Source organism: Marmota flaviventris, chromosome X, assembly GCF_047511675.1.
Source record: "Marmota flaviventris isolate mMarFla1 chromosome X, mMarFla1.hap1, whole genome shotgun sequence".
NCBI classification, from domain to species: domain Eukaryota; kingdom Metazoa; phylum Chordata; class Mammalia; order Rodentia; family Sciuridae; genus Marmota; species Marmota flaviventris.
The window spans coordinates 85879491-85893070 of NC_092518.1; the positions used below are offsets into that span (position 1 = coordinate 85879491).

The following is a 13580-nucleotide window of genomic DNA, read 5'->3' on the forward strand; positions in this document are numbered from 1 at the left end:
GTGCTGGAGAGGATGTGGAGAAAAGGGTACACTTATACATTGCTAGTGGGACTGCAAATTGGTGCAGCCAATTTGGAAATCAGTATGGAGATTCCTTGGAAAGCTTGGAATGGAATCACCATTCAACCCAGCTATTCCCCTTCTTGGACTATTCCCCAAATACCTAAAAAGAGCGTACTATAGAGATACAGCTACATCGATGTTCATAGCAGCACAATTCACAATAGCTAGACTGTAGAACCAACCTAGATGCCATTTGATAGATGAATGGATGAAAAAATGTGGCATTTATACACAATGGAATATTACTCAGCACTAAAAAATAACAAAATCATGGAATTTGCAGGGAAATGGATGGCATTAGAGCAGATTATGCTAAGTGAAGCTAGCCAATCCCTAAAAAAAATGCCAAATGTCTTCTTTGATATAAGGAGGGCAACTCAAAACAGAGCAGGGAGGAAGAGCATGAGAAGAAGATTATCATTAAACAGGGATGAGAGGTGGGAGGGAAAGGGTAGAGAGAACGGTAATTGCATGGAAAGGGAGGAAGACCTGCATTGGTATACAAAATTACATATAAGAGGAGGTGAGGGGAAATGGGTTAAAAAAAAAAAAAAAAGAGAGAAATGAACTACAGTAGAGGAGGTAGAGAGAGAAGAAGTGAGGGGAGTGAACGGGAGGGGGATAGTAGGGGATAGGAAAGGCAGCAGAATACAACATACACTAGTATGGCAGTATGTATAAATGTAGATGTGTAACCGATGTGATTCTGCAATCTGTACATGTGGTAAAAATGGGAGTTCAGAACCCACTTGAATCAAATGTATGAAATATGATATGTCAAGAACTATGTAATCCTCTTTCGCTTCGCTCCGGGCAGAAAAGGTGAATGTGTAATCAGCAGTTGATTGTAAGTACCCTAGGCAAAGAAAGCTCAATGTGCCCCGGCTTTCTTTTTTTTTTTTTTTTTTGAATATGTTTTATACAGGGAGAGTTTATGGATTGGGATTGTTGGCTGGGCTGCGGTTTCTGTGCCGAAAATCCACTCCGCGGGAGCTGCCATTTGCTTTCTGCCGGCTGTCTTGATGGCTATGGCTACATTGTCCAGCAGCCGCACCTAGAGGTTGGAGCTGGGCTGCGTGCCGAGCCCTGTCCTCCAAAGGCTGGACCGCAGCCTTGAGCACCTGGGTCGCCTGTTCGCCGCTGCAACCTCGGGCAGAGCCTGATCTGGGGTCGTTCTGCATGCCCCTGCGAGGGGACCGTGCTTCAGAGGAGGGAGCCGGAGAACCACGGCGGCAGCCGCTTGGACCCCGGGGGCTGGGCTACGGTCGCGGACGAGCGCGGCGCCCCTGAGCGTGGTCCCGGGGAAGAGGCGACGGCGGCAGTGTTTAATTTCTAGAAATCTGGACTGGAAACAGAAGCAGCAGTTTGTATAATCCCAAGAACTTGCTTATGCCAGGAAGCTGTAAGGGCCACATGAATATCATTGAGGAGATCTAACATGGCAGCGAGCGGGGAGAGATCAAGTCTCTGACCTCTTCAACTGCGCGGGCACAGGGAGCTGTAAATTGTATAAATGCTGTTTGCTCAGGATCACTAGGCAATGCTGAGCTGACGTGGATCTGGGGTGTACAGTCTGGGCCCCTCAGAACACACACACCGAGCCCGGATCGGCTGCATCCAAGCTCCGGTTCGCCTTCTTCTCATGACTCAGCACTAACAATCCTGCTGAAATAACTGGTTGGCCCTTAGGAACTTTCAGAGGTAAAAACCAACCGAGCCTTCATAGGCAGTGGCCACAGGATTGAAACGGGGACTGGGAGAGACAGTCAGGATCCACCCGTTGCATTGGTCACCCGGCAAAGGGAACGAACGGTCACCATTTACATGTGATACCACCTTGGCAGAGAACTGACGTCACGGGCGGAGGAGATAACTGCATTGAAACCAGTGCAACAGGGCTCCCAGGAGCAGCAGACATGGCGTGTAGCCAGTATTGTGGTGAGCGTCACAGGTGAGCGCGGCCTGGCTTGAGGAAACACAAGAGAAGGCCCTAGGCACTCAGGATTGGAGACCCGCCCAGTCTGTGAGGAAGAGCTGCTACACAGTGATTGGTTCCCACTTAGTGAGAGGAGAAGCTTGACCCAGTGGGCAGAGCTCCACCTACTGGAAGAGAAATTAATCGAACTCTATGACTGCATTTATTATTATTATTATTATCATTTTTTTTCTTTTTCTTTTTTTTCTTTCATTTTCAATTTTTTATTGTTGTTGTTCTTTAACTTTTTTATGTTTCTAATTTTTTTAAACTTTTTTAATTATTATTGTAATTTTTTTAATTTTAATTTTCATTACTTTTATTATCATTATTATTTTTGTAAAAAAAATTTTTTTCTTTTCTTTCTTTCTTTCTTTTCTAACTTTTTTTTGTGTTTTGTTTTTGTTTCTTTTGTCTTTTCATTTCTTTTCAATTTTCTTATTCCCCCTTCCTTGAATTCTACCTGCCTACTCTCATTCTCTTTAGTGACTTCTTCCCTTCCCTTCTAATATCTTTCCTCCCAAGCATCAAATAAATTTATAAGAGTAAACAGTAACTCAGCAGTCAAATAGAACAAGAAGTAACATGAGCAGCATAAAAAAGCAAGGAAGAAAAGGGGTACAAACAATGAAGGACAGCCTAAATATTCAGGAGGACCTAGAGTCAGCAGAAAAATGGTCATATAAAGAACTCAAGGAACACCTTAGATAGATGGAATGGAACCTTAAAGAGGATACGAGACAGCAAATACAAACAGTGAAAGAACACTTTGAAAATCAATTACATAAACAGATAAAAGAAGAAGTTGAGCATCTTTATCAGGAGATAGAGATTATAAAAAAAAATCAAACAATAATTCTAGAAATGAAGGAAATGATAAACCAAATTAAAAACTCAATTGAGAGTATCACTAACAGAGTGGAACAAGTAGAAGCCAGAACGTCAGATAATGAAGACAAAATATATCATCTTGAAAAGAGCCTAGCCAACTCAGAAAGGCTGGTTAAAAATCACGAGAGAAACATACAAGAGATATGGGATAACATAAAAAAACCAAACCTATGAGTCATCAGGATAGAAGAAGGTACAGAGATTCAAACCAAGGGAATGAGTAGCCTGCTGAATGAAATAATTACAGAAAAATTTCCAGAAATAAAAAAGGGAACGGATATAAAATTTTAGATGCATACAGGACACCGAGCACACAAAATCACAGTAGACCAACGCCAAGACCCATTGTTATGAAGATATCCAATATACAGAACAAAGAGAAAATATTAAAAGCTACAAGAGAAAGGAGGCAGATTACATTCAGGGGTAAACCAATAAGGTAAACAATGGATTTTTCATCACAGACGCTGAAAGCGAGAAGCTCCTGGAACAATGTATTTCAAACACTGAAAGACAATGGATGCCAACCAAGAATTCTGTATCCAGCAAAATTAAGCTTCTGGTACGACAACGAAATAAAAATCTTTCATGATAAACAAAAGCTAAAAGAATTTGCAGCCAGAAAACCAGCATTGCAAAGCATCTTGAGCAAAACACTACACAAGGAAGAAATGAAAAACAATAACCAAAACCATCAGTGGGAAGTGCCTCTTTAAAAACAGAGGGTGGGGGGAAAGCTAACCTTGGAGAAACAAACTAAATTAAATTAAAAATAAAGAAGATAAATAATCAAACATGGCTGGAAGTACAAACCATATATCAATAGTAACTCTAAACGTTAATGGCTTAAACTCTCCAATAAAGCGACATAGGCTGGAATCATGGATTAAAAAAACAAATCCAACAATATGCTGCCTCCAGGAGACACATCTGATTGCAAAAGACATACACAGGCTGAAGGTGAAACGCTGGGAGAAAATATACCACGCACATGGCCCTTGTAAGCAAGCAGGGGTGGCCATCCTCATATCAAATAAAATCGACTTCAAGACTAAGTTAATCAAAAGGGAGAAGGAAGGACATTATATACTGTTAAAAGGAACCATTCACCAACAAGACATTACAATTATCAATATTTATGCACCAAATAAGGGTGCTGCGACGTTCATAAAACAAATTCTCCTCAAGTTCAAGAATCAAATAGACCACAACACAATAATTATGGGTGACTTCAACACACCTCTCTCACCATTGGACAGATCCTCCAAACAAAAGTTGAATAAAGAAGCTTTAGAACTCAATATCACAATCAAGAGCCTAAACTTACCTGACATATATAGAATATATCAACCATCATCAAGTGGATATACTTTTTTCTCAGCAGCACATGGATCCTTCTCAAAAATAGACCATATATTATGCCATAGGGCAACCCTCAGTAAATATACAGGGGTGGAGATAATCCCATGCATTTTATCTGATCATAATGGAATGGAACTGGAAATCAATGATAAAAGAAGGAAGGAAAAATCCTACGTCACATGGAAAATGAACAATATGTTACTGAATGATCAATGGGTTACAGAAGACATAAAGGAGGAAATCAAAAAATTCTTAGAGACAAATAAAAATTCAGACACAACATATCGGAATCTATGGGACACAATGAAAGCAGTTTTAAGAGGTAAATTCATCGCCTGGAGGTCATTCCTCAAAAAAAGGAAAAACCAACAAATAAATGAGCTCACACTTCATCTCAAAACCCTAGAAAAGGAAGAGCAAAACAACAGCAAATGTAGCAGAAGGCAAGAAATAATTAAAATCAGAGCGGAAATCAACGAAATTGAAACAAAAGAAACTATTGAAAAAATTAACCAAACTAAAAGTTGGTTCTTTGAAAAAATAAATAAGATCGACAGACCCTTAGCCATGCTAATGAAGAGAAGAAGAGAGAGAACTCAAATTACTAACATATGGGATGAAAAAGGCAATATCACAACAGATGCTACAGAAATACAGAAGACAATTAGAAATTATTTTGAAAACCTATATTCCAATAAAATAGAAGATAGTGAAGACATCGATAAATTCCTTAAGTCATATGATTTGCCCAGAATGAGTCAGGAGGATACTCACAACTTAAACAGACCAATATCAATAAATGAAATAGAAGAAGCAATCAAAAGACTTCCAACCAAGAAAAGCCCAGGACCGGATGGGTATACAGCGGAGTTTTACAAAACTTTAAGGAAAAATTAATACCAATACTTTTCAAGCTATTTCAGGAAATAGAAAAAGAGGGAGCTCTGCCAAATTCATTCTATGAGGCCAACATGACCCTGATTCCGAAACCAGACAAAGACACCTCAAAGAAAGAAAACTACAGACCAATATCTCTGATGAACCTAGATGCAAAAATCCTCAATAAAATTCTGGCAAATCGGATACAAAGGCACATCAAAAAAATTGTGCACCATGATCAAGTAGGATTCATCCCTGGGATGCAAGGATGGTTCAATATACAGAAATCAATAAATGTTATTCACCACATCAATAGACTTAAAGATAAGAACCATATGATCATCTCAATACATGCAGAAAAAGCATTCAACAAAGTACAGCATCCCTTTATGTTCAAAACATTAGAAAAACTAGGAATAACAGGAACTTACCTCGACATAGTAAAATCTATCTATGCTAAGCCTCAGGCTAGCATCATTCTCAATGGAGAAAAATTGAAGGCATTCCCCCTAAAATCTGGAACAAGACAGGGATGCCCTCTATCACCACTTCTATTCAATATAGTTCTCGAAACACTGGCCAGAGCAATTAGACAGACGAAAGAAATTAAAGGCATAAAAATAGGAAAGGAAGAACTTAAATTATCACTATTTGCAGGTGACATGATTCTATACCTAGAAGACCCAAAAGGGTCTACAAAAAAGCTACTAGAACTAATAAATGAATTCAGCAAAGTGGCAGGATATAAAATCAACACGCATAAATCAAAGGCATTTCTGTATATCAGTGACAAAACTTCTGAAATGGAAATGAGGAAAAACACTCCATTCACAATATCCTCAAAAAAAATAAAATACTTGGGAATCAACCTAACAAAAGAGGTGAAGGACTTATACAATGAAAACTACAAAACCCTAAAAAGAGAAGTAGAAGAAGATCTTAGAAGATGTAAAAATATACCCTGTTCATGGATAGGCAGAACTAACATCATCAAAATGGCGATATTACCAAAAGTTCTCTATAGGTTTAATGCAATGCCAATCAAAATCCCAATGGCATTTCTTGTAGAAATAGATAAAGCAATCATGAAATTCATATGGAAAAATAAAAGACCCAGAATAGCAAAAGCAATTCTAAGCAGGAAGTGTGAATCAGGCGGTATAGCGATACCGGATTTAAAACTATATTACAGAGCAATAGTAACAAAAACAGCATGGTACTGGTAGCAAAACAGGCGGGTGGACCAATGGTACAGAATAGAGGACACAGAGACTAATCCACAAAGCTACAGCTATCTTATATTTGATAAAGGAGCTAAAAGCATTCAATGGAGGAAGGATAGCATCTTCAACAAATGGTGTTGGGAAAACTGGAAATCCATATGCAACAAAATGAAACTGAATCCCTTCCTCTCACCATGCACAAAAGTTAACTCAAAGTGGATCAAGGAGCTAGATATCAAATACGAGACTCTACGTCTGATAGAAGAAAAAGTTGGCTCCGATCTACATATTGTGGTGTCGGGCTCCAAATTCCTTAATTGGACACCCATAGCACAAAAGTTAATAACAAGAATCAACAAATGGGACTTACTTAAACTGAAAAGTTTTTTCTCAGCAAGAGAAACAATAAGAGAGGTAAATAGGGAGCCTACATCATGGGAACAAATCTTTACTCCTCACACTTCAGATAGAGCCCTAATATCCAGAGTATACAAAGAACTCAAAAAATTAAACAATAAGAAAACAAATAACCCAATCAACAAATGGACCAAAGACCTGAACAGACACTTCTCAGAGGAGGACATACAATCAATCAACAAGTACATGAAAAAATGCTCACCATCACTAGCAGTCAGAGAAATGCAAATCAAAACCACCCTAAAATACCATCTCACTCCAGTAAGATTTGCAGCCATTATGAAGTCAAACAACAAGTGCTGGAGAGGATGTCGGGAAAAGGGTACTCTTGTACATTGCTGGTGGGACTGCAAACTGGTGTGGCCAATTTGGAAAGCAGTATGGAGATTCCTGGGAAAACTGGGAATGGAACCACCATTTGACCCAGCTATTGCCCTTCTCGGACTATTCCCTGAAGACCTTAAAAGAGCGTACTACAGGGATACTGCTACATCGATGTTCATAGCAGCACAATTCACAATCGCTAGACTGTGGAACCAACCCAGATGCCCTTCAATAGATGAATGTATAAAAAAATGTGGCATTTATACACAATGGAGTATTATACAGCACTAAAAAATGACAAAATCATGGAATTTGCAGGGAAATGGATGGCACTAGAGCAGATTATGCTTAGTGAAGCTAGCCAATCCCTAAAAAACAAATACCAAATGTCTTCTTTGATATAATGAGAGCAACTAAGAACAAAGCAGGGAGGAAGAGCAGGAAGAAAAGAATAACATTAAACAGATACATGAGGTAGGAGGGAAAGGGAGAGAAAAGGGAAATTGCATGGTAATGGAGGGAGATCCTCATTGTTATACAAAATTACATATAAGAGGTTGTGAGGGGAATGGGAAAATAAACAAGGAGAGAAATGAATTACAGTAGATGGGGTAGAGAGAGAAGATGGGAGGGGAGGGGAGAGGAGATAGTAGAGGATAGGAAAGGTAGCAGAATACAACAGTTACTAATAGGGCATTATGTAAAAATGTAGATGTGTAACCGACGTGATTCTGCAATCTGTATTTGGGGTAAAATTGGGAGTTCAAAACCCACCTGAATCAAATGTATGAAATATGATATGTCAAGAGCTTTGTAATGTTTTGAACAACCAATAAAAAAAAAGAACTATGTAATGTTTTGAACAACCAATAATAAAAAAAAAATTCTTATGAAATGTTTGGGGGGTGAATAGCCAAATCCCCCGTTGACTATTACAGAGTTATGTGCTGGTCCTTGGGAGCACTGTACCAGTGTGCTTACCATGAGCTAAGAGTTGTATCTTATTTCTATGGGTTTTGTTTTACCTTGCTGTGTACACAGTATATATAAAAGACAAATGAGTCCTAATCTAGATGTTAAAGAGTTTGTCAGGGCTATAAGCTCATATTTTGAAGACATTTTCAAATTAGAACTATTGTTACATTTGTGCAGTTTATTCCAGACTGTCATGTACATAGTGGACAAATTGAGTCCTTCTTTGAAAATTCTAGTCTGTCTACATGTTTAGAAGTGCCCAATGAAAAAGTACTAAAATGCTACTGTGTAAATATTTTTTTTTACTAAAATTCATCTGAAATAGTCTTTTGGGAATGGAACTATTAAACCACCTCTGTGGTTTAATAGTATAATACTGTCTGTACTTGTTCAGTGATATGGAGGAGGTGGGAAGAAACAATTGCAAAATATGTTAGTGTGTTCATACATGGACATTTTCAAACATCAGTTTTATGTATTTTTGGTCATTTTGTTTTGCTGAGAATATAGTGCATATAATGGTCAAATGAGCAGCAATTTTGCAATACCTAGTCTCTATATGTTAAAGACCTTGCCAGTATCTGACTACTTAGATAGTAAAATTAGAACATTTTGTACATTTTTTATTGAAATTCACAGTAAAGATTGTTCTCTCTAAATGACTATTGGATGTGAATTTGTTCAACCATCTCTAAGTGTTGCATGTGCCTGTACTTGTCCATTAGACTGAAAGTAGAAAGAAGAAAGTGAGGAGGGAAAGGTTCAAGGACAAAATGGTCATATTAGGGGCTGGAGTTGTGACTCAGAGGTAGAGGGCTTGCCTAGCATGTGTGAGACACTGGGTTCAATCCTAAGCACCACATAAAGTAAAATAAAGACAGTGTATACACTTATAACTAGAAAGTAAATATTTTTAAAAATGGTCATATTAGAAGACACCTCAGATTATTTAAAAAAAAAGATGTTAGTAAAGAGGGAAAGGAAAATTTAATCCTTCATTCAGTATGTGCTATGGACATAGCAAGTTTGTGTCCTGCCCCAATTCATATGTTGAAATCCTAATTCCCAAAGTGCTGATAACTTGAAGATGGAGCCATTGAGAGGTGATTAGTTCACAGGAGTGGAACCTGTATGAATGGTGGCTTTTATTAGTGCTCTTACAAAAGAAACCCCAGAGAGCTATCTTGGCATTTCCTCCATGTGTGGACACAGTGAGAGGGTGCTATCTTTCTATTGGGAAACAAGCCCTTACTGATTACTGAATCTACTGTTGCCTTGATTATGGACTTTCTAGCTAACAGAACTTCAAGAAATTAGTTTCTGTTGTTTATAACTTAAGTAGTATATGGCATTTTATTATATCAGCCTGAATGAGCAAGATAGTATGTGAACTTATGAACTTTATGCACAGTTAATAAAACTAGCTTTAATTACCAACTTGGCTATAGAAATTATAAATGATAAGGTCATTCTTCTCATGAAAGCAGATCTTACACATTAGACACTTAAGTAAGGTACACAGGGTTTAAGGGAGTGTGAAAGTCTCCAAAGTTCATCTTAATCATCATCTTTTTTTTTCCTTCATTTTTAACTTCCTCATTTTGGGAACCCTTGTACAAAAAAAATACAATATTTCTTTGTTATTTTCCATATCTGATATAAAGTGGAGATTGGTACAAAATACTCAAAATGCACTCACAAACTTAGTTAAGTAGATACTCTTTTTATTACACACTTAATGATAATGAAATTTCACTGGAAAGCTAGGAAAATGATTTTCAATTTTACTTGTCTGTTCATTAAATATAATGTCATTTGAGGAAAAGAATGTATTGTTGTATTAATGAGGAAAAGACTGTACTGTTGTGTTAATAACTCATGAATGCTTCCTTTAAGACTACTTGTCATCTTGAATGGATTTAGCATACCATTGAAAAAATGTCCTGGAAAATATCTAATATGTCAGATATTTTAATCCTTTATTAATTTAACTTGGTCCCATTGGCCTAAGTTTCTAAATTTCTTAGATTTCCCATTAGAACAAATTTGGAATATGGAAAATAAAATTAATAATAAATCTTAATTATTACTATTCAGTGAAACTAGAGTAATTTATTCTAAGTATAAAATATGTAACTAATAATATAAATGTTATTTCAAAATAAATTCATCATAACTATTTGTGCCTGAAAAACATAACATGTACATTATTTATTCTGACAATTAACCAGACAATGGAATAGGGACAGATTAGCTAAATATCTAGAATGAAGGTGTCAACTCTCACTCAAATATTAGAATATCTTTGGAGGTCATGTTTGAACTCACAGAGATCAGTAGAAGTAGAAAAAATGAATTAAACCAGATAAAATTTTAGAAATTCCATACTATTTTCAGAGATTACATGATGGTCAGTTGGGGGCTGATCTGGAGATCCTAGTGAATTGTAAGATGTGCCTGTAATATTTGAATTTCCTTTGATAATCAGAATGAACAGTTTCATTCTTATGATGAATCTATGAATTCTACATATATTGTAGGAAAAAGAGATTAGTATCTTTATAGGTATTTTGTATAATACAGTGCCAATTTCACCCTGTATAATAATGAATAAATAACTAAGGTAATAATTACATGGAGCATATTTTAATGGAGTATATTTCAGTGCTGTATTTCTTTCTCCTGTCTTAAAAATTATAATGATAATGAGAAGATCTATTTAAAACATAAACAATATTTCCCACAGTTATCCACTTCTATTTGTTATAAATGGGACTAATTTTCACTACATGTGAAAAATAAGTAAATTGATTTTAAAAGCCAGATTGCATTCATTTTGACACCTATAATTTCTCCCCTGATCTCTATATTCTAACCATACTTAGCACTGAAATATAACCGTTAATTCCTTGAATGATATCCAGATTTCTTAACAGCATACCTTGATACTGGAAGATTTAACATTTATGGTTATAATTAACCTAAAGAACCACAGCATGTAATGGTTTGTAATTTCATTGAATCATTAATTTGAGTAGTGTGTTTTAAAGTTAGGATGAATAAAATTAGCAGGCAGCTCAGTACATAAACGCTGAGAAACACAAACAAACAGCAAAAACAATAGCAATAAAATCAACTTTCTATATCCAGAAGCTGGCCTGGTACTATCTCTTCTGTTTTGGTGTGACTACAAGTTTGCCGCACACTCACAACAAACTCTCCGTGTTCTCCCATTTAACATACACAATTTTGTATATCATCAACATTAGATGATATCACTCTGTAACCATGCAAATAAAATCAAGACTACTCCATAATCATGGCAAAGTCCAGACAAAAACATGAATTGCTCAAGCCCAAATATACCAAAATACTCCTCTTGGGGGTGTTAGTTTTCTACTGCTGCTATAGCAAAATCACCATAAACTTAGGCATTTTGTTATCTCAGTTCTGTAAGTCAGAAGTCTAGTAGAGTACATTTCACAGGGGTCTTCTGCTCTGGACTTCACAATACTGAAACAGATGTTGACAGGACTGCATTTACTTCTAGAGGCTATGGGGAAATAATCTGCTTCCAAGCTCACTCAAGTTTTTGGCAGAATTCAGTTTTGTCAGTTGTAGGACTGAGGTCCTTCTTTTCTTTGTTGACTGTCAGCTAGGGGCTTTTACTTACACCTAGATATAGCTAGCATTCTTCTTCATGCTCATCACATGCCCTTATGTTTAGCAATGGTGAGTAGAGTTGTACTTCAGTTTTCTGATTTCTTCTCTGCCACATTTTTCCAGCCTGGTGATCTACCGAGGGTTCCCTGTTGGGTATTCAGCAGACTATTGGTCATAAAGCATGTGTGGGGACAAGTGATGAGACTGGGGAGAGATCAACATAAAATGATTGTAAAGGAATTACTAAATATTTACACAGGTCCAGAAATAATACCTGTTCCCACAAGCCTGACTGGAAAATATCATAGTGCATATAGCATGGAATAGCGTACACAGAAGCATATTGCTTCAACATAGTGGGAAATTATTATCAATAGACTAAACTTCTCTTCTGGTCCAGTATAAGAAATGTTAAAAGCAAGATGTAGAAGGACCAAACTGTTTCCAAGTAACTTCAAATTCAATTCACTTCAGATCAAGGTTCAAGAATATTTTTAGGAATATAAATATATCCGAAATCCAACAGTAAAAAATTCACAATATTGTGCTTCCAAAATTATTACCAGTAATGAAGAGAAGTAGGAAAATCAGACCCACCATGAAAAGAATAATCAATTGACAGAGAACTGATCAGTAGACAAGGCAATTAAAAGTTTTTATAATTGTATTCATATGTTAAAAAGTTAAGTAGCAACATAAAAGACATATAAAAGATCCCAAAGCAAAATTTATAAAGGAAAATATAATGTCTGATAAAGAAATGCACTAGAATACTTACCTAGAAGGGAAGATACTATGATCACAAAGGTGGTTTTTCCCAGGGCGAGGCATTTTCATTGCATTCTAGACAATCTGATCCCTGTGATTTCCTCAAATGTGGGAAACTCTACTGCATAATTTGTGATAGTGGGAACTGAGTTCATGCTCTCCTACATAGGATTAATGCAAAGCTAAGAAGAGCACAAGGAAATATCAGTGTACTTGAGCACCTAGCAATAGAAACCATTAAAAAAAGATGCAGAAAAATAAAAATAAAGTGAATATAGCATAAGTGAACTATGATACAACTTTAGGCAGCTTCCTGTGCATGGAATTGGAATTTTTGAAGAGCAAGAGAGGTGGAGACATGAAAAATGGTCATGGAAATAATAGATGAAAGTTTTCCAAAATTTATTAAAATTATAAACCCACAAATATGTCAGATCTCCAAACAAGAAACATAAAGGCAACTACACCAAGGCACTTCATAATCAAATTGTTTAAAACCAGTGATAAAGAGGAAATCTTAAAAGCATCCCAAGGATATGGAGGAGGTGGGAAGAAACAATTGCAAAATATGTTAGTGTGTTCATACATGGACATTTTCAAACATCAGTTTTATGTATTTTTGGTCATTTTGTTTTGCTGAGAATATAGTGCATATAATGGTCAAATGAGCAGCAATTTTGCAATACCTAGTCTCTATATGTTAAAGACCTTGCCAGTATCTGACTACTTAGATAGTAAAATTAGAACATTTTGTACATTTTTTATTGAAATTCACAGTAATGATTGTTCTCTCTAAATGACTAGACTGTGGAACCAACCCTGATGCCCTTCAATAGATGAATGGATAAAAAAAAAATGTGGCATTTATACACAATGGAGTATTATACAGCATTAAAAAATGACAAAATCATGGAATTTGCAGGGAAATAGATGGCACTAGAGGAGATTATGCTTAGTGAAGCTAGCCAATCCCTAAAAAACAAATACCAAATGTCTTCTTTGATATAATGAGAGCAACTAAGAACAAAGCAGGGAGGAAG

General features: G+C 36.5%; 1 non-coding gene across 1 annotated transcript; it reads left to right on the top strand.

The window, feature by feature from the left end:
- Window positions 1–12542: 12542 nt before the first annotated feature.
- LOC114092431 (U1 spliceosomal RNA) lies at window positions 12543–12705 on the top strand. Its single transcript, XR_003582717.1, has one exon. It is a non-coding gene; the product is annotated as a U1 spliceosomal RNA (small nuclear RNA).
- The last annotated feature ends 875 nt before the right edge of the window (window positions 12706–13580 follow it).